Below are 27,591 nucleotides of genomic sequence, written 5' to 3' on the forward strand. Positions count from 1 at the left end.
CAGTATTCGAACTAATATTTCTTCGATTTGTCACGTTCTTAGATGATTCTTGTTAGGCACGAATCTCTCCTTGTATTTACAAAATTGCTCTTAATTAACGTCGATACTCGGATGACCTAAAAAAGGAGCTGAATCTACTTATTGATTCTGGCGTCACAGATAAGACAATCCGTTATATTAACGATGTTACAAAAATAGTTAATGCTAACCTTTTCTTATACTATCCGAAGTTTTAACACCAAGTATCCGTAATATTCAAAAACTTAATTTTTGACAAGTTGTATCCTTATATAAAAATTAATCAACGTTTTGAGAATGACACCAAACCAAAGGTCGAAACAAGCTAAACGCTATCGAGAATCCTCCTGCGATTTACAGGAATATTTAAAGATCCCCCAGATGGCCGTGCAATAATTTCATTTTCAAGATTCGCGAAGGGACCGTTGGTTTACGCGGATATTAGAAAATCGCCTAAGCGGGGACATTAAGGGTACGATGCACCTGAGGGAAAATTATCGATAATGGCGCGGTCGTTTTCTCGCATTCATTACATGTTATCGTGAAGATAATAACAGCACGGACCGGTAATAGCGATAGGAGGACGTCAGAATGTTTACCTTATCCTCCGAACGATGTAACTGTCTTTGCTAACTATTCATTTAACCAGCGTGCAACAATTAAACTGTACACGTATGCGGAAGCCTCCTCCACGAATATAAATAATTACTATTTTCACTTACTTCGTAACCCTATACGTCAGTTTCCGTCCATGATAACAGCAAAGTATCGGCTGACACATCATTTCAGCGTCCTACGTATCGATGTGCCTCTAAATAGTCATTAAAAAGACTTTGTTGCAAATCGTGGCGCGAACGTGCGGCTTTTCACTCGCGTATTTAACGGGTCGAGCGTTTGCAGCTTTTTCCCAGTCAGAGGCATCTTAGTTTTCGTTTAGACGTTTCGTAACGTAGAAATATGTATTACACAGACAGTTGAAACGGTACTTTATTCCTGGTGTTGTGTATTATACGTATGAAGGTTTAAGTCTCAACCCTCATTTTTTTATTACAAACAAGAGAAAGCACACTTGACATAGGTGCATTAAAAAAATGTTTTCTCAGAGTTTTATTTTAAAAATTAAGGAAAGGTGTTTCACTCGATAATCTTTTTCTGTTATTTCTTGCTATTGAAAGAAACTTTCGTTATTCAAGAAATAATAATAAAGTGAAAGTAATAATAAGGGAGCGGAATCTGATGGGTCACGTTTGACATGCCTGGCTATTTAATTTAAAAATTCTCGCGCCACGAAGAAGACGAGGAAGCTCGAAAATGCGTGTAAAGATGAGTCGATGTATCCGTGCTGTTAAATTCGACCTTATCGTCCATCGTGGAACGTTCACTGGAGAGGGAGGAAAAAAAAGGAATCTTTCCCGCAAAATCGTGCGAAAGTTTCTCGAACGACGGTATAAACACGTCGTTACGGATTACAAGGAGGAACCGATTTCATGAGTATCCTGCCTAATCGTGGGGTGTTCCTCGTGATTCATGAATAAAATATACCGGCGCCGGCCACTCGACTACGAGTACCCGAGTTAAGTGCCCTTCTAGGACAAGACTATTAACTGATACATCATAAACTGTCGTTTATGGCATCCGCGGCGTATTATTCACGAGATGGCACGTTTGGACAATGGCGGAACGTTTAGCGCGAGTAATGAATTTCTTTAATGAATTCCGACTAAGGCAACCATAACTATCCCGAATATTGTCGAAACATTGCCACGATATATTCACAATGTCTCGTTCGTATATCTACAGCGTGTACTCGTACAGTATGGATGAAGAAACGAAACATTGCTGATACTGATATCGTCTTGAAAAGAGTTTTGTTACAGTAATCCTCGATCAGATAATCAGACATTGTGAAAGGGTCCAATAATCACCAATTTTTGGAAACTCGTTAAAATTCAAGAGTTCTATCTAGATTTATTTTCTTCAACATCTAATCTTGGGAATTAATTTCTTTAGCCCCTCGGTGAAAATTCACGTCACCTTTATATCGACGAAGCCAATTATTTAGTAATTTTTGATCGTAAATTTCTACCGTGACGAGTCACACCGCGTTTGTATACCAAAGTGATCCATTTATCGTTAATTTTCTTTACACAGGACGAGAGAAAATCGATTTCGCGTGTCGAAGAATCGAGTACCCCAGGGCGATTGAAAACGTTGATCGTTGGATATTTTCGTACAAAGTGGCAACAATACCTTGCATCGCACGTTTCTTAGCGTTATCAAACGCAATTATACGCGCTTAACACATTACCAGGGTAACAACTGCATCAAAGAAAGTATCGATCCCCGCCAGCGAATATTACGACAGCAACTTTGTTGTTCGCCTTGCATAATGATGTTCGAAGAGCGTTTATACAAGACGAGATTGCCGATCACGGCGCATAAGTGTCCGGTGTGCACGGTGCTTGCGAGGAAAACGATGTTACCATAATGACTGTAATATTATGACACCGAGCTATGGCGGACTCGTGTTTATCAGCGATCTGCAGTTGCACTCGGCGAACGAGCTCACGGAGGCCGACTCGTATACGCGATTTAATCGCAGGGACAGTGTTAACCGTTTAAGGTGGCTTCTTTCTTTTAACGATTACAGTAATTAGCGGGTCCCGTCGTGACGATAGAATTTTTTTCTCGCCGCGAACGACTCGATTATCGAGATCATTTCACCAGTTTTTTTTTCTCTTTTTTTTTTTTACCTGCCGGAGAAATGTTGAATTTACTTGTCGAGCGAATCTAATCTACTGTTTGCCCGCAGCGTGTGTTTGCATTGATAAAGGTTCGGCGATAATGTTTGTCATTATCGTTATCGACAGAGAGCCCGAATACGCGGCGGAAATTTTAATGCACCTCGTCCGTTTGCCAAGTGGATTATCCTGTCGAGCTCGTAGCAATCGCGGCAAACGATAGGCGGCAAATATTGCAATTGCATTCTACTTAAGATCTTTTTGTCGAGTTCCCCGCGCCGAACGAGTCTGGATTTTTCGTGCTCGCCCAGCGGTTCTTAACCCGTAGCAGTGCGCGTGGAAATATTAAATATTTATTTCGTGTCGGTGTTACGACGGACGTTGGACCGAAATAAATCTTTCGATTCGACGGATAAAAGAAAACGGATGATATAGAAACTTCCTAAGGACATCCTCGAATTTCTTGGTTCGCCGAATAAAAAGTCTCGAGCAAGGCCATTACGTATAGATTCGAGTGTTACAAAAGAAGCGTAAACCGTAGGAATCAGTTGAGACGATGATGAATGAGATGACTTCTCTTTACAGGAACTCCTCCTACCTTTCGAGTAGTAGATTATGGAATAAATCGACCTACTTCAAATACACAGAAGTTTGAAATGTTGGGTCTCTGATTGACTCATCAATCAAAGTCGAAAAATCTCATCATGCAAAGAAGCCATTTTAATAAGAGGGTTATCGGCGAATCCATTACGCCCAAAGAATTAATGTGCCTGCATCACGTTGTTCGAATTAAACACTTCGATCAAAACTCTCTATTCTGACCTGAGTTCGTTGCAATTTCAAAATGAAAATATAGAAGTACGTCCACGAACGTACAAATTGGTGTTAACACGTTTGCTGATTCATGCATTTATGAGAAATTTTAATTCTCAAAAAACTAAGAAATACGTGAGATACGAATTATTATATTTAGGATTGGAGACAACCCTCCACAAGGCTCCGATTTCATTCATTCTATTAATAAAAATATATCTAATTTTCAGCTCTGAATTTTATTTAATATCGTCCAGGTTTCGAGGAAAATAAAATCTCGAACTTGACAGTTACGGCCTGTTAATTTTCATAAAAGTAATAATAAAATTGCGAGCCCATCTTAACGTGTAACGAAGATTCAAGGAGGTATATGGCTGGCACTAAACGAAATATGATACGGATATATATTGTATACAGCAAGAAACGTGTTAACACGTTGACAGTTCTCACCTGGAATCGTGAATGCTACTCGAATATCCAAAAAGACGAGATCTTCGTGGCAATAAATATTCTACCCGAGAAACAATATCTATACATATTCATATTTGAATTATGTACGAATATATGATTACCAAAATTGACGGTATAAGGCAATAGATAATCATATCAGGTCTCGGATAATAATACCCCTTCCATGACTGAAACAAAATATACTATGATGCAACTATAAATAGTATATATGAATTCATATGCATGAGGTGTCGTATACGATTAGATATGATCTTACACAATCGTGAGCGATAGTACGAATTAATATATGGTACGAGTATTGTACAACAATAAATGATTCCATATATCGTCATACACATATAGGAGCATGTATGATGGGACATAGTTCCAAACGATAGCGAACATACACGGTCAAATACGTATTAAATCATTGCATATACTCGAGAAAAAATGATAATATATGAATAAATACGGAACGTATATGATCATATATGAATAGATATGAATCAGATTCACATTAGATATGAGTATGTATGATTTAAGACGGACCATATTTGAGCTGCGAGGGACCATATCTGATGTCATGTATTCATCGATATAATACATATCTGAACGTGTATGGTTCGTTTCACCATCGTATGGGACCGTGTATTATCATGCTATATATGACAATATACAGAAATATTATATGATCGTATCTAGTCATGTACGGTCTCTCATGCATATACGATTATATATGAATTAATATGTGTAATTATACATTACCCAAACTTCCATTATAATACATTTTATTACGAATTCATTTTTTATCCAGTTATGTGAAATACGACATAATTATATCTGTTCTTTGGAAACAATATTTCATCTAGGACCTAATATGGGCAAGTACCATCTTATACGAACTGATATGGTACGTGCTTGATACGATCATATATTACCTGATACGATCATATATTACCTGATACGATCATATATTATCTTTATAGCCAATTTTTTGTATCTGATTCACACGTGATCCAGATATGGACGTGTACATTTTTTCTCAGGTATCTATCCATTTATGCGTCGATTCTAAAATTCGAACTCTTGAACATAAACTGAAGAATAATTCATATTCATGGATCAAGTTTCCTTTGATCTTATATACATATACACATCAGATATTTTTCTATTCGTATTATTACCCCACATCGTTGCCCACGCAACATCCTTACATTCTTCAATTTTTGATGAAGTTCCGAATCAAAATCGTCCTGATCTCCATATAGGTCAATGCACACAGACGTACACATTTACGCGAGAGGAAGATTCACGCGCGACGAGAACCGGGGTCCACAAAGCCAGGAGACGGGAGATCATCCGGAGGATTCCGGGGTTCCCGCGAAATCGCAATCCACCTGCGTATCCCGATTTTCGCCCGCAGGACCCTCCCTTCTCGGGCGGTCGAAACCGAGGAGAAGAGAATCGCCCCGGTGGCACGTGGCGGCCACGTATTTCAATAATAGCAGGAATTAAAGTCCAGAGAGGAGGGGGAGGGTTCGTTCGACGGTCACGTTCCGTTTTCCTTTCCTTTCCAACCCGTTGGCCCTTTTTCCCTTCTCCGTCACGGGTAGTTCTTGGACTCTTTTTTCCCCCCCTTTCCGGGACACAATCGGGGTCTAACGCGTGCCCGTGGACCCCGGTTGCGCCCGGGCCCATCGCGACACCTTTTGCCTCACTTTCTTGCGGATATCACGCGTTCTCGTTCTTCTCTTTTCTGCCTGTTCCGCTCTCCTGCCCCCCCTTTCAGCGCCCACCGCAATCTCGTGCCGCCAAGGATCCAACGGTCCCCAGGTAGCGCTCGTCTAGCATCCTGATTATGCCACCGGACGATCCCGGAACGTCCCGGTTAACCCGCCACCTACCCCCCGTTCGCTGTTACGGTTTATACCCAGGTAGCCATGAGACTTTTATTGCGACAGGTTGCGACCCATTGATCTGCTCCTCCTCAGCTAGCCTCCTTTTTCTCGTTTTATCTTTTTCTCGGTTCCTCTTGCGTAACGGTGCCGATTCCACCGTCGCGGGACGTCATATTGCGAAGCGCTCTCTGTCCTTCGATGACTTTATTCGACCGGGGTCCTCGTGCCACGACCCGGAGAATAGTGGAAGTTTACCGCAACAGGTTGCATCGACCGTCTATTGACCCTGGGTAATTCAAACTCCGATCGGTTCGAGAGCAATAAGGTCAGGATATATGTGCATGCTTCGATTTTGGGGCGCTGTGTTCTTTTCAAACGGGACATTCAACGCGTTCATTGACACTAGACTGTGGATGTTTATGCATTTATTGGGGAATTTGATCAAAAAACTACAGGATACACTTAATAGAGTATAAGAAATACGTAAGATAGGAATTATTATGTTTAGGGGTTGATACCCCTAATAGGCTCTACAAAGCTCCCATTTCATTAATTCTATTAATCAAAATATGAATTTGCACAAAGATCCACAATCTAACTATCACTATACTCGACAGATCACTGCCATACAAATATATTTTATTTAGAGTACATAAAATCACTCACAGAACCCTATGACACCTTTAAAACAACTTTATTTTTTACATTTCTGCAGTTTCTTTACAGTCAGGTTTACATCTCAGCACTTTTCATTTTCTCTATTCATACCACACTACAATACTCTCTTAACAAATTCAATACTTACATATAACTCACAACTTCTCAACCTTGAAACTATTACTTGCTTTAACGAAATAAAAAATATCATATAATATATATAAAATATTGACCTAAAACTGCAGGTACATACTCTTTGTACACTCAGGGCATAACGCGAAAAAATTATGATATCCTCAATAGGAACAATAATAGTTTCAGAAAATCTTCCCTTTATTACCATCGTCATATCACAGTGGAATATCATATTTCCAACACGATATAAGATGCTTCCATTTTCTACATCCCCGTGAAAATTAATCAACTGCTGAGGAACGTTCCTCGACAAAACTCCGGTAGAATCAAATTGATCGCCCAAACGGTACAAACACGAAACACGTAACGCGTTCGAAGTACCCGCGATGAAAAATGATTAATTCGAACGATCAAGGTCGATGAATTATCCCTAGATTTATTTACCGGACGTCGTATTCTTATCGCGTCCCTGTAATGACTCCGAATTCGTGCCATAAGTAGGGGGAGGAAGGCTGCACGCGTGTGCACGCATACGAAGGGACGGTGAGAGTTCCACGGCGGAAGAAAAATTGAACGGGCGCCTCGGAGCGTGTTCCTGGAATTGAATCAAACAAGTGTTACCACCCTCTCCGAGTATAATATATCTTCTAGCATTCTGCAGAGGGACCGAGACGGATAGCTCCTGGCCTGTTCCAGGATATACTTGATCCCACGTAGAGATCTACGTCCGTTTCAGGAGTTTCTTTTTTGCGTTCCGCGTTACACGCCCCCAGGACCCAAAATTGATGTTTGTACTCCTCAAAATCGCCGAGATACGCCGTTTCGTTCCCGCCCCCGTCCCTGTTTGTGTGTCACCGGTCCGTAGAACGTTAAAAATGATCTCGCGAGGATGTAGAATGTTTGGACTTCGAATAACTCTAACGATCGAGAAGGTTTATATCTTTACAATCGTTAACACGTTGTACCTAGGGTCGAGATTTCCTGAAAATTCAAAATGTCAAAGAGGCAGGGATTGTATCATTTAAAAGTTTCCATAACCGAATAGGCTACCCATTAATTTGGATAATGGAGGTTTCGTACCCGGAAAGCTGGAGAGATCGCTTCGGCGTGGAACTCGGTTTCGATGGTTTTCTCGGAGAAGATTGCTTCATTATTGGTCAAGATTTCATATCGTGTAAACCGATGATTAGTGGCATTACCACCGTGAAAATGCATCTTGTGAGCGAAAAGATGGATTTCTCGCATCGTGAACATGACTCGGAAGCAATCTTTGAGCTCCACGCAGTGCTGTACCATAACATTAGCATGGATAGACGGTACGGGGAAAACTGCAGTTGCATTAAAAACTTATTCGTCAAGAATCTCTGAAACGTTCATTAGAAAAAGGGATTATTATGGGAGGTCAGAGCCCGGGGAAAAAAGTTTAATTACTGATAAATATGCGAGATTCACTTCGAAAACTACTTTCGTTTCATTCTCTGATATGGATGATGGAGATTCTATTTTACCACTTGACTCATATTTTTGTTAGTAGAAATAATTAAATGGGAGCTTTGTAGAAGGTTGTCTCCACCCCTAAATATAATAAATCGTCTCTTCTATTTCTGCATACTATTTTCAAGAATTAAAATCTCCCATAAATGCATAAACTCTATCGAGGTTGATGAATAAAAGAGTGAATAATGGAAGCAAAGATTCCTGGATTCTTCGGGTGACATTTTCAGAAGATGCTCCGAATTCCAGGAACCCGGAACAGAGATTTTCCGTGGTGGTTCATGATCTGCGATCGAGGGACGATGAAAAAGCGACGTCACTAACCGTCCTCGTTGACAAGCATTATCCTTTCACGCGATCACCTTTGACTGACAAACCAATTATTCGGCACTCAGCACTGACGAGCCAACTATTTTATCAATCAGCGCCGGCGGGCCTCCTCGTGGGTAGAAGAAACGACGATGTCTTGTTGGCGAGAGTCGAATAGGGAAGACGAAGAGGAAAGGCAACGAAGAAGACGTGGTTCGAGGAGGACGAACGGACGAAGCGCGGGTGTTCCACGCCGTGGAGAGCTATAATAGCACGAAACATAATCCCCGGGTGAATCTAACGAGTCCCGGACCAGCGGGGCGAGCGAAGGGCCAGGCGGCACGAGAAAATGGAGGTGGAGAGACGAAAAGGACGAAGGACGAGGGCTTCCGAGCCGACAGAGACGCGACGCGTTTTCCAGGCGAGGAACGAAGAGACCCAGGCACGAGGAACGAAGGGGAGGAAAGAAAGAGGAGTGAAAGATTGAAAGTCAGGTAGGAACGGGAGGAGGGGGAAAGCGGTTCGGCGCCTCTCCGATCATTCTTCAGTCTAGCGCAACGACTCACCGGCGTTTTTGCCGCCGCGGCTCCGAGGAGACGTTAAAATTGCTCTAATGGCGGACCAAAGAGAAAAGCCGTGCCCAACAGGTACTTATCTTTTTCCAGGGCTCGTGCGTCTTTCGGTGCCACCCTTTCCTTGCCACCCTTTCTTACCCTTTGCTCGGACCGACGCCCCATCGCGGGAATCGCGAGCGTCCATCGATCCTTGGAAATTTAGATAATTCGTAGGATCTTTCCTTCGTTGATAAATACTCGTTGACTACTTAAAGTTGGGGATACTTTTTAGATTTACAGCTCGAAATGCACCTTTGTTTCGTCTAAATTCGTGCTCTTTCTGAGAAGCGTATGGAATATTTTATGTATTTTTATTTAACTCTGTCAAGAAATGAAGTACTTCTATAACGTGATGTAGTACAGTGACAATAGAAACAAGAAGAAAAAATTATGTGGCGATGCTTCCTGCACTGGCAAGCAGAGGGCTAAGCTTTTGACACTCTCGCAAGTGCTTGACATGACGCAAGGGTTGCCCAAATTTTTCGGTGAAAAAAAAAATTTCAAATCGCTCTGGAAAAATTATTTTCGGTTGCAGGGATCAATTACAATCGTTTTTGGTCAATAGACATACCCCCGAAATCCTATGCATTTTCGAGAAAAAAATTCCTCACCGAATATATAATTTCTGGCCAGAAATGTCAGCCCAAAATTTCATGCAAATCTTTAAAACGTCATAACTCCTGAACGGATTGGCCGATTTTAATGTTTAAAAAAGCAAACTACGCGTATTTTGACGGAGAATATGTATAAATCGTAAAAATATTCGAAAAGTTGATCCTTGACCCCGCAAAATAAGAAAAACCCCTTAAAAATGGTCAGATTTTCAAACTTCCATAACTCTCACAATAGTGAATATATTTGAATGAAACTTTTTTCTACACTAGAGCTCATGAGTACCTACAAAAAAGTATTAGGCAACTTTTCTATAGGGCGTCAAACAAAATTACTAAAAGTCGAAAACTAATTTTTAAGAAAAATCGACAGGGGGTAGGTGCCTAAATTTTTCGACAAAATTAAAAAATTTCAAATCGTTCTGAAAAAATTATTTTTAGTTGCAGGGGTCAATTACAATCATTTTTGGTCATTACACATACCCCCGAAATCCTACGCACTTTCGAGAAAAAAATTCCTTACAGAAAATATAATCTGAGGCTTGAAATGTCTGCCCGAATTTTCATGCGAATCTTTAAAACGTCATAACTCCTGAACGGATTGGACGATTTTAACGTTTAAAAAAGCAAACTACGCGTATTTTGGCAGAGAATATGTATAAATCATAAAAATATTCGAAAAGTTGATCCTTGACCCCACAAAATAAGAAAAACCCCATAAAAATGGTCCAATTTTCAAACAGCCACAACTCCTGCAATAGTGAATGTATTTCAATGAAACTTTTTTCTGAAGTAGAGCTCATGGGTACCTATAAAAAAGTATTAGACAACTTTTCTATAGGGCGTCAAACAAAATTACTAAAAGTCGAAAACGAATTTTTAAGAAAAATCGACAAATTTTTCGACAAAAAAAAAAATTTCAAGACGTTCTAAAAAAATTATTTTTGGTTCCGGGGATCAATTACAATCATTTTTGGTCATTACACATACCCCTGAAATCCTACGCACTTTCGAGAAAAAAATTCGAGTAGATGCCTAAATTTTTAGGCAAAATCAAAAAGTTTCAAATCACTCTGGAAAAATTATTTTCGATTCCGGGGATCAATTACACTCATTTTTAGTCAATAGATGTACCCCTGAAATCCTACGCACTTTCGAGAAAAAATTCATTACCGCAAATATAATGTGTGGCCAGAGATCTGTGATTATATTCCTCGTTTTTGTCACTTCATCAGCAATAATAAGTAGAAACCAGCAAATCTGAATATTATAAAAAGAAGAGACAAGTTTATCCTTTCCCCATATACAAAAAGCAGTGTTAAAAGTAGACCAAAAAAATCCTCAAACCACACAAAGAAGAAGAGAAGAAGAAAATTCGTGCAGCAGAAGAGTTTTAGAGAACTTCTCTTTCTAATAATTGAGCCCTATTAGCGTGTTATAAAAGTGAACATTTCAATTCCAATAAAATGGGATTTTATTCTCCCGGTTCCAGATAAGAAATTTATCGATACGGTGCTCCGATTCCCATAACACTGGACGTTTTCGAGATCCCATCAACGCTGACACCGTATCGCCGGGCGTTTAGATGAAATCGATCGGATCGTTCAATCGGAGCGGTAACTGAAAATTGAGATAACAAAAGAACAGAGTGGCCCGTTCCCAGGTGTAATTACGCCCGGGAAGCCGGCGGCCGCGAGCGCGCTTATTATATTTGCCGTAATTGCCGAGTCCCGATTCAATTTGATCGCAGTCGTAATCTCGCTAGACGGACTAATTGCTGCCGGACGCGTATCTGAATTCGTGTATCTTCGAGCAAACTTGGCGCGAAATTGCTCCGTGGAAACCTGGTCTCGGCGTTCCACGAGACTTCAATGCTTCGGGTGTCCACTACGAGAATTTTACTCCAGAGAGACCGGTATCGAAAATAAAACCTTCTCACGGGGAACCATAAACCACACATGCTTTGAATTCGTCGTGGCAATCGTTAGATCGACTTCCGCGTGTCCTTGTAAAATAATCTTTGAGTTAAATGTGTGTTGAACCTTACAATGGAAGGGCATCGATTTGGATAAAATTTTTCCAGGTTCATAGAAAATAACTTTATTGCTTCTTAGCATTTAGCTCCGTTTCTGAGTCTATAAAAATTTTTATAAAATTAATAAGAAAAATAATTTTGTACCTTGTACTTATCGAACCTATGACCCACTATAGTTCAAATCTGTGTCCAGGGGGTAAAAACCGCCCTTGAGGAGGAGTATATAAACCTAGATTATTGGGAATATTTAAATTACTAAAACTTGTTTAAAATTCACCTGTCATTGATAAAAGAAATGTCATTTTTAGAAGAAGAAAATTCTTTTAAGTAGAAAGAAGAAATGCTTAAACGTTTCTTTTGAATTGCTGAAAAAATTAATTAATATAATTTGTAATAGTTATTTAATATTGTATAATAAGTGAACGGGGTTTTGGAACATAGTCAAGACCAAAACATGTGCTATAAAAACTCCCTATGCGGCTTCATGAGTGCATGAATGAAAGAAAAGGAATTTTGCGGGTGAAGAAAAATGAAAAACGTCGCCTTTTGGCCAGTTTTTCGAGACAAACGCTGAGAACTAGCTTAAAAATCGCCTTGGAGGAGAGTTGAGAGTTACTGGCCGAACTATAATCCTATAGGTCATTATGTCTACATCGTGGGTATGCGAGCGGAGGCCATTATCTCGTTTACGTCACGAAGACATTGCTCGCGTTCGTGCCCGGTGCAATTCAGAAAATCACTAAGAAATAATAAGTCAGCGGATCCTGGCCTCTCGGGATGCTCTTCCTATCCGGCCGATAGTAATTACCCCGGGACGTGTACGCGGATACATCGGGCCGCTGGATCACGAGACTTCCACCCTGGACCGAGATTTTTGGATTTTTATTCCGGGGAAACTGGAACCCGAGCATTAGAAAAGATACCAGGCCACTGCATAACCGGAGTCTCCTCCGAAGAGTACAGATTTAGGCTATTCTCGCGCATTAAATCATCGTAAGATTTCTGCGCGCATTTATATACGCCTTCTCAAGTATCAATGATTTTTTATTCTTGAGTTATTGTATCATTGCATCGAAGAACAGAAGGTTGAAAACACTTTTGAAGACGTCCACTCAAAGAACAAGATTTGAAATATTTTGTCGAGAATTTATTTAATTTGCCAAAGCCCATCGGTGGGAACGATAGCGTGGGACATCGATCGCTGTGGTGCAAAGTGGTACGCAGCCTGTCGAAGTAAATTTCGAGAAACCGTAGACTCGGATGATTGATTTTACCGAGAAGCAGTAGATTGATCTTGCGAGTAAATATCAGCGAAGCGAGTTTAGAGAGGAAGATAATGAGGGTCGTGTGGATTTCAGAACATCGAGAAGCTCGAACTCAAATTGCGCTGCCTGGTGTTCCCTCGGTTAAGGTCCGTTTTCACGTGACACGACGTTGCAACGATAACAGAAATTTAATAAGCAGTTTGATCAACGTAATCGAATGATACGACTTTGGCAGCTTTCAACGTTTCGAACAATATTACTTATCTTTCCATATGTACAACAAGTGTATTTAATCACGATTGATATATAACATTTGAAATTGACAGACTTAGAATAAATAAAAAACGAATGAGAAGCATTCGTCGTAGGATTTTGATGACGATGTGACATTTGAAATATCGTGACATCCGATGTTACATCAAAAGTCGTGACTTCATGGCACGTGAAAATGGACCTTAAGAACAAGATTGCACGACCTGGGGGAAGACAGATCAAGAATATCGAAGACAGTGCAATCGACCATCAATTTTCTTCCAGCACGGATAGAATCGATCGACGAAGTAAATTTCGAAAATCCGGAGGCTCGAGCAATTGATTTCATCGGGAAACAGTGGACTTTGCGAGCGAATATCAGCGAAACGAGTTTAAGGGGGTAGATAATGAGGGTCATGTGCATTTCAGAGCGCCAAGAATGTTTGAATTCCTCGAGTACGAAGTTCCGCAACGCGAAATAAGTGGTCGCAGATTAAAGAGCACCGTGCAACTAAAACGAGGATAGTTTGACGAGTCATTGATTTTCTTTTAACGGGTAACAGCTGCGCGTTTAATCCATTAGTCTAATTGTAAGACCTCCGTTCGAGAGAAGATTATAGGGATAAATGTTTGCATCAGTAATAATTGCTGTGTTGGCAATCGTGGTAGTAGTGCCAATAGCGGTTGGTCTTACTGCGGTTTCGGAGAAATCGACTCCATTTGTGGCTTTCCTGGCCAAGGACTAAGCGTTTCAGGGGGTAGTCGAACTCACGATTGTTCGGTTTCAGGCTCCCATGTGAGCCCCTGCATCCGCGACACTTACCTTTGCATTTTGCCTAATCCCTGAAATTACTGTTGTCTGTCCCTTCCTGACAATTATTTAATTACGCGGATAAATGGAATTGCACAGAGTTCAGAAGCGTAGACCTTTTACTGTTATTACTATTAATTATTTCTACCGATAGTGCAGGTCAATTTCAGTTTTATTTATGGTAACACAAACTGAAATTGAACAAATTTTAATTATGAGGAACTTGCCAAAAATTTTCCAAGATGAAAAAAAAAACAAAAAGGAGAATTTAGGAATTTCTATCAATGTATGTGTATTACTTTTTCTTTTTTTTACACTTCAATTTTTCTGCTCCACTTTGACAAGATATCTTATTCGATTTTCGACTACGTTTAACCAGATTTGTTTTTGTCGCTCGTCTAATTTTTTCCACTTCCGGTACCAGTTCGCGAACTCTTGAAATTCCATGTAGCCACGTTCGTCGTTTCTGGAGTTCATCGAGTACACTCGAAGTACACATGCTCTTTGGGAAAAAATCGAAAAGTCGACAGCCCAAAGATCGTCGACGACGAATACCACGAATGATAGTCGGGGGCGAATCGCGGCGGCCTTTTTGCAGCCGGCACGGCCGCCGTCGAAGGAAGAAAAAGAATCTGTGGCATAGGTGGTATAAGTGGGTCACTGTCGCTTTCAATTAGGCGCAAAACGGCGCGAGAAGAAGAGCCTTCTTCGCACATTTGCCGGGCGACATCTCAGACGGGCAAAAAGCAAACGACCCTCCGCAAAATCGCGTCTCTTCCTTCCACTTCTGGCCTCTCCTTCTACTCTCTATTAAAAGACCCTTGCTCTCTTTCCTCGATGGGTCCCTAAGTTTGAGAAAGGTCGGTCAAACTCGTGGCTTCGACTTCCCTTTCTGCTTAACGACAGCCTGTTAGACCTTCGAACCGATTCAACGATGGAAAAGATGTTCTGCTTTAGTCTGTTTCCTTCTTCCATCGTCTTTTTATTACTTTCTTTTTTACCCTTTAGTCGACATCGTCGCATGAATCTTATATTTCGTGGAGAATTTGTCAGAAATGATTCTTCTTATAGTGTTAAATCGAACATCTATATAAATAAAGAGATATAATGTATGGGGTATCTAAACAGAATTTCGGGTCTTTAGAATTTTTGTTAATTCAAAATGTAACTGTTGCTCCGTGTATATATACTGAACGTTGTTTCGAGATAAACAAACAAAATAGTAACAAATAGAAAGGAGAAAACTCGATAAGAAATTAAATTAAGATTCTAGTTTCTTTTAAGAGTAGCATTGCTAATGAAGGAAAGTGATTGCGTTGTGGTTTATGTGATTGATAAGAGTAATTTGTTTTGATTTATTTGTGCTGATTATAAAGTACAACGACGTTTATATTTCACTGGAATCGAGTGTTACAAACGGGTTACAGTTTCATAAACTACGACAGTCGGGTCTTTGTAGATCCCTGAGAAATCAACGCAACCGGAAGTGATTCAACGGTTCGAGAATGATTTTCTCTAGAGTGACCCACTAAACGAAGACATTATTCTTTACCTTTAACGTTTCAACGTCTGTCCGTCTTTCACTTTCATTTACCAATATAATTCATTGAATCAAGACACAGTTTTTAATTACAAATTTTTAATATCTTTCGGTTATCACAAGTTTCTAAATTTTGACTTATCTTGAACCCTTGAGCATTCAATAGATTTCTGTCCAAGTAACATTTCAAATTCTAAATTGGTATTCACTTCATTTCTATATTGATTTAAACATCATGCAATCTTTGTTATTTTGTTTCTACGAAACATTGTATAATTACTAAAATATTAAATTTTAAAAACACACAAGTGAATGAATTCTATAAAAAGATAAATAATAAATATCAAGTATAAGGGAGTCATAAAAAATCACAGTACATTTTGTTAACCATTTTATTAAAATTTATCGTGTATTACAAAATGGAGTACACTTCAAAACTATTTACAATGATGTGAATAGAAAATAAAATAAAATAAGTCAACTCTTAGGGACAGTTGAAATTTCGTGTAAAATTGTCGTTTCTCTAACAGTAAGTTGTGGACTCGAATTTACGATCGATAGTATATCCAAGACAGGAGGAGATAGTGCAAATATATCGTCGTGTATTTTTCATGTTTCTTCTTTTTTAGGTAGTAGAGATTGACGAGTGAACGAGGGGCCGGGCTGGGATTTACGAAGCGCCGGGATTCTAATCCCACGACTTCACTCTCGGGTGGAAACCGACCTGGGTCAATGGGCTTCAACCGCGTCCCGACCTGCAGTCCATTCTTTATCATCGTTTCTGTTCTCGCGCGTGTCACCGACTGAGAGGACCAACACGAGCCAGGTATCGTAATTCCCATACACTCTACCAATTCTCAACACGTTGATGCTCTGCTAAAATTTTCTCCGGGACCCAAAGGGTGTGTAATAAAACGGCACGCACCTTTTAAAATCAATATACATTTTAATGAAACATTTTTTACTCGAACATAAATCAAAATCTCGTTCCCAATCACCTCTGTGTTAAACGTTGTACAATAAAATGCCTTCTTTGAAAGTATCAATTTTTTGGACAATTGGGAAAATCAAAATTGCATAATAATATAATTTCGAAAGATTTACTAAGTTTCTATATTCTAAATATTCATTCGATTCCTGGTTAGAACCCACTTAACACGTTGGCTGTCATGGTGGTCACCGGTGACCAGCACTTGGGATTCACAACGAGTAATAAAATCGTTTACAACGTATGATACTTGTATGTAACGCGATAAAACTGCAATCACTTTTTGAAATCAATATACGAAACATTTTTTATTCGAATATAAATAATTTCAACGCGATTAATAATATTCGAATGCAAAGAATTTCGACTCCAATCGCTCCTGTATTAAACGTTTTACAATAAAATGCCTTCTTTGAAATTACCAATTTTTAGACAATTGACAAAATAATTTCGAAAGGTTTGCTTAGTTTTTCGCTATATTTTAAATACTTGACACGTTGACTGTCATGGTGGTCACCGATGACCAGCATTTGGGACTCACAACGTGTAATAAAATCGTTTAAAACGTATGATACTTGTATGTTACGCGTTAAAATACCATTCTCCCAGACGTCAATGAATGAAGTTGTAATTTCTTCCTGCCCTGTAACGAGACGATTCATCGAAAAGAATCGACCAGTTTCACCGGCGTAACGATCCTCGATTAAGATCCCCGGGGTGGAGGCGTTCGCCGTTTCGTAAACAGAGAGAAATCAGCGTGTTGAGAGGATGGTAGCCCAGAGGGCCGCGATGATAGTCTACGGCACTGCTGCCGCCCGGAGAGATACACTTTTTGTGGGTTTCTAGGCCGCTAAGGAGCGAATGAATGAACACGGCTCTTCGTAATCCATTCATGCTTCAAGAGGGTATACCCTCCTCCTTCTCCTCCGACTTCTTGAAGGAGATCGCGGAGGATCGAGAAGGAGAGACCGCGAGAGAGAAGGAGAGAGTCAGAGACCCTTCATCTCCTCGGGATCCTTCCTTGTAACTCGCGCTGTTATATTTTGTTTGTCTGCTTCCGAGGAACCCTCCGGACCTCCTTCCTACTCCTCCTGCCGCCACCACCGCCTCATCCTCCTCTTTTCCTTTTCTCCCTCGTGTTAGACCTCACTTAGACCCCAGGATCTGGGTCAGATTACATGTATACAACTTGTTGAGGCATCAAGCGTGGCCGAGGGTACGGGGACGTCGCTCGTCGCCAGCCTGGCAATTCGCAAATCGAATTACCCTCCGTTGCCACCCCCGACCCAGTTCGATGATTCCTTCCGTCGCGATTAGCGCTGATTTACCCTCTTGTCGCCAACCTTCTTAAAATCAAACAGCTTCCTATCCTAGGCGTTGTTAAATAGTCCATTTTTAATCTCATATGTGTTGATATCCATTGGTATAAAATGTGAATATTAATATAGGAAACAGGATCAGTGAATGGCAAGTTAAAAGTGTTGAAAGTTCCTTTTATGTGTTAGTTGTTAAATAGATATATTCAGTAAGTGAATGTAAAACTGAATCATTCTTTAGACGTGTTCTAGATCTTCTGACACCTGAGTCTACATTTTCATTCGTCTCATGAAGAACTAAAGAGTTAAAGAGTTTTTCAAGAGTTGATGAGTGAAATATGGATGCATTAGTAAATAGGCCATTTGAAAATTCACCGTGCACGCAGGAATAAATGAAAAATTGAGGAATCAGTATTTTTCACAGCTTTACGTAACATTCGATCATTGTCTGCCAGTTCGAGGACCGAGCTCTGATCTCTGATTTCGAAGCCGTAATCGAGTTTCTACCCTCAGACCGTTACGGCGAGAGGGAATTACTTCTTGCGGATCTTCCGGTCTCGGAGATCGAGATTTTTCCCCCTGAAAAAGGTCGAAAAAAGGCCTTGACTAATAAACGATGTTGCGACTGAGTCAAATATGACGCCAATAAGAAATATATTGAACATCCTCGAAGATAGTTTACGAATCAATCTGAAATTTGTTCAACGCCTAGTCGAGCATTTTAAAATCCTTAATTTCATACTAATGCTATTGCAAAGAACTAAATAGTCTGGAATGTATTTACATCGTTCCATTCGCGAGCATAAATTTCCGCGGAATTTTTGGTTTCCCTCGAGCGTTTTAACGAATAACACTATATCAATGAACGCGACTCGTTTATCAAATCAATTAATTTTAGAATATTCCGCCGAACGGGCCCGCGGTTTCGGGCGTCGTTATCTTATAATAAAACATCTCGCGTTGCGGTGAAATATTCCCTCAGTGTCGGTGATTAATTTAGTGCGAATAAAAAGAAATGATAAAAGTTTGTTTTAGCCACCGCCGCGACGTGGTTTATCGGTGCGTTGATCGGGCCGGGTTACCAGCCGAGTTTCGGTGCAACCCGGAGAACTGCATTCCATCGATTTCCGTTGCAGCTGCCCAATCGTGAGGTGTCCTCTAACCGTGACTAGATCGATTTGTCAAAAAATTTTTACTCGATACTTGCATCCAATTTCGACGATCTTGCACTTCGGTGAAGGCAGTCCTTTAATCACCCTTAGAACGCTTCTGTATCGTTGAAAAGAAATTAAAAAGTATCTCGAATCGTAGCAGCGTTCATAAGAAATAATTTTCCTGATTTGAAATACGAGAAAAGTCCAATTTAGATATTTATCTATTGCCTATTGAATAAAATTAAAAATTGTACACGTGGAACGAAATATTTTACAATGAATAGATAGTTTTATAGAGCACATTCGTCGCAGTTTTCTTAGAAGCGATAAACTATGTACTTCTGAGGACAGAAATTGTGAAACGTCCTAATATTCTAAATGAAACTATTTATTTATCGGGCCACTTAATTGGCTGTATGTTCTACGAAGCACAATTCGAGCAGTTTTATAGACGCATGAAACAGATTTCCTGGAAACGATAAACCCCACGTACTCCCACAGAATAAGAAATTGATGGGACTTGTTGAATGGCAAGGCGGAGTCGGGTAATTTTTGACCCACGGTCAAATTCTTTATCTGTGGCTCCCAGAAGAAATTCTCTCATTAAGATTATTATCTCGATACTTTAAACTTCTAATTTCAATAATTCTTTGTTTCAAAAGTAGCATTAATAATTAATAATTTAAATAAAATTTTATTATTTCTTGTTTAATATTAATATTATTACTAAACTTTGAAAGGAATAGTTTGACATTGTATTTATCTCAAATCTGATATAAAAATAGGTCAGAATTTACTGAATTGTGGAGAACGATTAATGGTCACTGTGGAATTACTTTCATACTTTGGAGAATCGCCAGTAGAGAATGTTAAGTAGTCGGAGGGAATTGGTATGGGAACAACGAGGCGCAATTCTATTTATCAATATCCACGCACAGTTGAAGGAAGGAAACGTACGAGGCGCGGTTCCCAGACGCGGCCAATTAATTCGACAAACTCGGCAATTAGCGAAATTATTAATAAAAATCGTAATGAAGCTAAATCAGCGGTGATAGAAGCCTTCCTGTGCGGTCGTCGGTGGGCCATTGTGCGACTGTGATGTACCGTTTAATAATCGGCAACGTCTTTCGAATTGTATGTCAATTGGCGACAATAATAAAATTCGACGGTGGCGTCGATGCGTCGTTGCTTCGACGTGCGTCATTCTCAGCAAGAAAGTCGATTAGTTCGTCTTAATTAAAGATACGGCGCGAGTCGGTTCGCCATGTGGCGTGGCGTTGATTTCGACCCACAGTGTTTCGAGGAATGGATAAAAATTAAAAGTTCGAAGCGTAGAAATCATTATACTGTGTCAAACGAGCGTTATCAGCGGACCACTCGTGTATCTAATTTGATTTTTATAAATTGAGTTCTGTAGTACCTTTAAAATGTAATTTTAAAACGATAGAAACAAAATGTCCAAGTTTTTTAAGTTACTTTTTTGTATATTTTTGATATATTGAACGTTACAGTCGAATTCAACTGCCAAAATTTTTCTTTTCTTAAAAAAGAATCGATCGAACTATATGTAAATCATCGTGCATAAATACAGTCGCATGTTCCGAGTTCGAGTCTGATTTATTGCCAAGAATGAATATGCATTTTTCAATATTTCACGAGTTATATAATATATAATTAATTTGGAAAGAATAAAGAAAAAGTCTCGAACGTATGCAAAGTTATGATTTTTGTCTCGAACTCCCATATAGTCGAGACTCTGTGTGGCCCGAGAAATTCTCGACGACTCGCATCGCGAATTTAAATTGCTAATGAGACTCCTCAGTTCGATTTTTTGAACATAATTCAATAGTTTATTAATATCTTGTTCTTGTTGCAATCAACGACCAGACGAAAATTTTAACAACGAGCATGCATTCGAGATATGCTACAAGGAATTCAAGAAAATTTAATATGAATAATAAAAGACAATAAATTTTGTTAAACTCATAAACAGCTTATTATAATTTGACAAAGATCAAAATGTCTACGACAAATGCTATCATTAAAAATTGGTATTTTTTTTTTATCGCTCTAGAGACAAATGAATGTTAACTTCTCAAATTATATTAATTAATTTAAACGAATGTTGTTCGAGAATAATTTATAAACGAAGAGTTATTGACAAAATGTATGGAAGGTCGTAGCTTCTCCACCCCCGCATTAGACCCTTCGAACATGATATAAGCAACCCTAAGATTACGTGACCTTACACGGACGACTTCGAATTCGTTGAACCTGATACAGATGACACAGTATTTGCGGATGTTTATGGATCTTGGCGATGTTATGGGATGTCGATGGTCTCGAAGGTCTATTGGGGGTGTTTTGGGTGACCTGATAGGTTCCACAGGAGTTAGTATTTAGCACCCAGAGAGTAGGCGTATTGGAATAAAACTAGAACCTCCTTTATTAGATCAAGAGGGTCCAAACAGTCCAAAATCGCCTGTATCGAATCTAAAGAATCGAAAATTAGCTTCATCGGATCTTTCCTTTCAAACTTTATGAGTCCGAGCACTGATCCCACAGTTTTCTGGCCATTCATATACTGTTCCAAGTATCGTACACCGTGTCTCATTGATACTGTTTTTATCTATTGTAACTAAAATCTTTCTAAAACTCTGGGATCAGTTCTATCCTGCCCAAGGGCTGGCGCCGTCTTTGTCGGGTCGCGCGTGACAGAATGCGTATCTATATATAGGACTTAAGATCTTAGGGTCGTCCATATTGTATCTTCCAAGTTCAAGGTCGTCGAGATTGACCGAGTATTTAATTTTTATTGCACACTTCATTCACTCTCGAGTTAATCGTTCCAGCGATCGTCGAGGAAAAGTAAAACTTTCGTTGCCAGGAATTAATTGAAACGATCATTTCAATTACCTGGAAGTTGTAAGTAGAAATAGAAATATTAAAATATTAAGATTTTCTTGATTAAGATTGAATAATCTTGCGTCGACTGTGTAGATTCACCGATTTTCGTTAAATCTTCGTAACGTATGAATTCGCGGAGAGATAAAAATGTGTTCTATTCATAAATCACGTTCGTCCGAACCCATGGATGGTCGGTGCAGTTCGTTGGAACGAAAACGACTTTCTCTACGTTGCAGAACCACGAAAAATGGGGGGAAAAACGAGGGAGACGATGTCGCGAGGTAGAGGGAAAAATCTCGTCGACTTATCTCGTCATACCGACGACGATAATTCCGTGCGACGAAGTCGAGACGAGAGTAATTGGCGGAAGGAAGGACCGGATGCGGTGCAGAGAGAGAACGGGTGGAAAGGAGGAGACACGGAACGCCAAATGACTAGAGTATTGCCAGCACCGAACGAGCGGGACCACGCACAACTAAGATTATATTCTCATTAACTCGATCGCAGAGATGAGCAGGGAAATCATCGGGACGAATGGAAATTGCTCGCTGGATTGGGATATTCGATGGCCTTCTTTTTGGATTGAACTTGCTAGGAGCAAAAGGATCTCTGATTTGGCGGCAGTCGATCCTTTCAATTTCCTTGAGTAAGATAAATGAAACTGTTCTTTTGCTCGTTGAGTAGTTGCAGAAATTGGGAATCATAGGAACGGTGGAAATTTCGGGGGAACTCCAACCTTGGGAAATTAAAGTTACCTGACTCTTAAAAGCACTTGGAATATTAATATCGGGTTGAAATAAACGTCTGTAAATATAGATGAATTTATTAAAAACTACTAATTTAAAATTTTTTAGAAAGATTACATATTAGATTCCTTTTGGAGGTACGTCGAATTTAAAATTTAAAAATCAGGGAAAATACAACACAAAAAGAGTATTCACAGGCATGTAAATTATTGACTACAAGAATTACAAATTATTATAGTGTGGTCAGAAGTAATTAAGCATAGAACGAACGAATTTGGACACACATTCCTGAAATTGTGAGAATTGTATCGAGAAGTATCGCAGAAACGCAAGTAATATTTATCGTAGCGTCATGATTCGAAAAAGACAACGCTGGAGCATTTTTAAAGTGTCGAAACTAGTTTCACAAAGGACTCGGTAACTCGGAGAAACGCTTTGCTACCGGGGAAGTCATCGAATTTGTTTTCCACTCCGGCGCCACGGTTCTCGAGATTGATGGAACGGGTCTCGGTGACAGGAAAATTGAAATCCTCCGCCTTCTTCGCGACCTTAAAAGAATATATATGAAAACGGAGTCTGAGTTGCAGAAATTCTTCCGGAACGACAGCATCGAGTTGAAATAGATTATCGTGGAAAGGTATAAATTATTAAGCAAGTAGTTCCGGAGGTGCTATAAATTCCGAGATATTCGATAAATACTTCGTGAGCAATATTATAGTGTTTCTGACGTTTATTTTTTGGTACTCAAGACAGAATTCTTTGAATTCAAATTAAAACTAAGCTACTCTTCTGAAAAGTGTCTCCACAAAGTATTTTTATACTCCACAGAGTCAATTTGCAAAATATTTTATTCACAAATCGTGAGAATGTCTAATAAATAATGCATTTGCACTGAATACTGAATACTTTTTTACTCTTTGGATAAATTTAAAATTTATAAACATGAGTGTTTTAATACAAAGATAGACATTTGTCAACATTCATTCTCTATCGTCTAACTAGCTTGCAAGCATGGGTCAGAAGTGACCCATTCGTCTATCCTTCATCCGATAGTCAACCCTCGAATGGCGGAGTCTGGGTCCATTTTGACCCTTCTCTATATTTGTAAATTCACAAACTCATTATTAATATTTGTTAAAAGCAAGCTCATAGAATCGTAACAAGTATCTTGATTGATTCCACATGAAACCTGGTTAAGAATCGCTGCACGACAAGGTCGAACGGAACATAATATTCGTGATTCTGACCATTTATATTTTTTTTTTCAGGGACAAGCTATTCCTGAAGCGATCCATTCAGGCTGCTTTTCCGTCGACGGAATCCGTCCGATGTATCGGGGCGGCGCGGGCCATCGAGGTCGCCAGTAAAACTGTGCAATCGTCGAAAGAAGAAAACGAAATCGAGGGAACGACAAAGGGGCTCCCTGTGAAATTCACGATTCCGTTTCGTATATAATCGAATTATTCTTCGTACGGCGGAACATGTGCGCCGTGTGACGTCACGCTCGAGATAAACGCCGGAAAGCGGCCGCGAGATTAGAGGAGGAATTTCTGGGCGAAGGGAACGAGTCAGCGAGATTTCGTGCGAGCGAAGAAAAATGAAGCGTAGGAGAACGAGGACATGGCGAAGGAGGAGGAAGAGTCTCGTGGAGAGAGAAACCATTCACTGGGAGACAGAGAGATGGCACTCCGGAGAGGAGAGAAACGCAGTAGGGGGGTGTGGAGAGGGTGAGACAGGATGAAAGGGAGAGGGAGCGAGAAGGCGCCACGAAATTGGCAGTCTAATAAAAGAAGCCAGGGAGGAATCGACTGCAGCGGATCGATCCGAGACTGCATTTTCATCGTGATAACGATCGCTCATCAAGGATATACCTACTACTTCTTTTATCTCCTCTATTCTTCCCCCACCGCCTGGTTCTGATCCTTTAAAGCGATGATCATTTTAAGGTATCGCGGCTCTGCCGCTTCCATCTTCCTTTTTCTTTCTTTCTTTTCTTTTTTTTTTTTACCTTCCACACTTTGTATTTTTATTCTCACCCAGGACGGAGTTCGTTTTTAATGATAGACGAATACTTTTTGTTTTCCGACCTGGTGGCCGGTTTGTTACGATGCCTGCCATTGTATCGGCTCGATAATTAAACGTTGCGAAACGAAACGCGATCTCGCGTCCATTTTGTGCGCGATCGACCCCGGGACGCGAGATTTTGCGTTATCGATCTTTTACCGTCCTTCCGTCGAGTGATAAACGACAAAAGAAACGCATTATCTACTTATTGTTTTGGTCACTTTCTATTTCACGATTTTAATTTTAATCTAAACTCTGTGTTTGTTCTGTGATGTCAGATCAACACGTTGACTGCCAGTCTAAAACTGTAAAATTGTTAACGAGACCGAAACTTTGATTTTAGACAATTCTAAACTACATAACTTAAAACTTGTCGTAGTACTTGCTTTCGTAAACTCACGAAAATTTATGAAGCCTATTCAAATTTATTTTCTTTAACATTTCAACTTGAGAATTAATTGTTTTAGTTCCACTGTTAAAAGTTCCAACCATGTATGGGTGACGTGACAGTCAAAGTGTTAATCTTAATTTTATTATTTACACCTCACCTTTCGACAGCGTTATTAGGAACACAATTAAGCTTTGGCCAGCGTAATATTTTTTTTCCATATCGCGATAACGAAATTATTAGATTCTAAATATGTTCTTTCATCTCTCGCGTTCGCCATTTAATTCGAGACGCGCCTATAATAAAATTGTATCGTTATTATTATTATAACTTGGTCTTTACGTTTCTTGCCCGAATTCCAACAATGGTGGGAGCATTCGGATTCTGCTTGCTTTTATTTCGCGATATAATCTCGCGCGATGCTCGACGAAATAAAAATAGCGGAGAAGTCAACGTTTTCGGCACGTGTTTTCCTCCTGGCCTTCAAAGATTTTTTTCTCCGACTCGATCCCGTCGTTTCTGGACACTAAATTTTACCCGCGCGTTCGAACGATAATGAATTTCAGGATGAGTCAGGAATCTTTTATATTTAAAAATTAGGAAAATTTTTCATCGTTCGTAAATAATTCTCAAAGACAAAATTCAATAAAACAGAGGTCTCTTTATATCATTTTTAACGTGCTAGTAAAACGAGGACCTAAAATGAATGTATTCGATATAAAAACAAAATGCAAAATTTCCCGCGTGCTAATGAAATTTGATCGGGTGTAAAAATCGTTCTGTTGATTTATTTCTTCCTTCAAGACAATTAAAAAGAAGTATATTGAACAATAACGAAAAATCCCTAGTGTGAAGACATTTTTGTGTTTGGTACCACCGAGTTGACTTGATTCTTAACGTTTACGAATTTTTCTGGATGCTTCTTCTTCTTCTTCGTGACTTGCGCAATGGAAGCACCATAGATCATGTTAATAATAATAAATAAAGTAGATTCATGGGTCAACACAGTTTAAATACTAGGTGAATGGTTCATAGTGGCCAATGTTGATGTATTTCTTCCTATATAATAATAATAAATAAACTACGAGGCCAAAGGTGTTCTCCAGCGTCGCCGATCAAGAAGTCGTTCGATTCACGTACGGGGGTTTCAAAGAATCGGCGGAATTAATCGGTCTGTCGAGGCTAATCGGAAGCTCGTTCACGGGGCTGGATCCTCGAGCGAGAACGCCACTTAAGGGACGAATATGCCCGATATCTTAATTTCGGGACGGTGTCGTCGCGTGGAGCGTTTAAATCCGACGGGGAATCTGCGTCGGAGAACCGGTCGACGGCGGACAAGGCTTGAAAACGGGCCGCGGGGATCTTTAATTTCGTATCGGAGCAATGAATGCCGGCCGCGGAACTCGCTCGTTTCTCCACCGTCCGTGGAACCGTGAACGCAATCTCGTCGAGTTTTATTGGAGCTTCGAGCGATTCTAATGGCCCGTAAAGGGAAAGAGTTTGATACGGAAAGTGGGGGGATCCCGGGGGCCGAGAAAGTTCGAGACGTCGCCCCGGTATCCGCGAAGATGCTTCGTTCGATCTAGAATCGTGCTCGTTAGAGCCAAATTAGGACCGATCACCGGGCATTTTCTAATAATGAATCACCGTTAAGACCGATTTGCGCTATCGATAACGTCGAATCAACTTCAAAGTAACCGGGTGACCGTGTTCTTCGTATTTTTTATTTCGACTACGATTTGGCTTTGGACGTTTACATAACCTGGAATGCAAATCAGACTCGAGGATAGGGAAGGGTATATTGTATTATTGGTTCTGTATGGAACGTATAAACCTGTAGTATCTTCTTTTTACAATGTTTAGTTGTGTTAATTTCTATTTATTATTGTTATTGTAAAGGCTTAGTATTGTAGGAAGCAGTGAAGCTTTTCTTCTTCTTCTTAGTGTGTATGATGATTTTTTGGTCTCCTTTTAACACACTTTGTACATAGTAATGGTTAAATTCGTAGTATCGCTTCTTTTTATAATGTTCAGATGATGCTGGTTTCTATGCTTATATTTGTTATCGTATTTACTTGCTGTTGTAGAAAATAGTAAGATAGAAGCAAAAAAGGAAAGGAGAGGAGTATATACTAATAGGTGAACGGTGGAACACTTGCGAGAGAGTCAAGAGCGTGGCCCTCTGGAGGCGAGCGCCATAGCTGTCTAACTACTTAAGATCTCGAAAGTTTTAGAGCCAGTGCATTTTCTGTCCACACATAGTAAAAATGTAATCTATTTGATTCATGTTTATTTACACAGTAAAGTAATATACAACATTCAGAGATAAATTGAACTATCGCGTTCGTGGAGTAGCTTCCGCCCTTGGCAATGCAATCGAACGTG

At 39.8% G+C, this 27,591-nt stretch overlaps 1 long non-coding RNA gene across 1 annotated transcript in view; it reads left to right on the top strand.

Annotated features, from left to right (window-relative positions):
* Nucleotides 1-25,365, top strand: part of LOC143340283 (uncharacterized) — a 50,275-nt gene extending 24,910 nt beyond the window's left edge. The window contains exons 2-3 of the long non-coding RNA XR_013079407.1: nt 16,273-16,469; nt 24,023-25,365. This is a non-coding gene — a long non-coding RNA (uncharacterized LOC143340283). The remainder of the gene's footprint in view (nt 1-16,272; nt 16,470-24,022) is intronic.
* Nucleotides 25,366-27,591: the final 2,226 nt, after the last annotated feature.

Source organism: Colletes latitarsis, chromosome 3 (genome assembly GCF_051014445.1).
Source record: "Colletes latitarsis isolate SP2378_abdomen chromosome 3, iyColLati1, whole genome shotgun sequence".
NCBI lineage: Eukaryota > Metazoa > Arthropoda > Insecta > Hymenoptera > Colletidae > Colletes > Colletes latitarsis.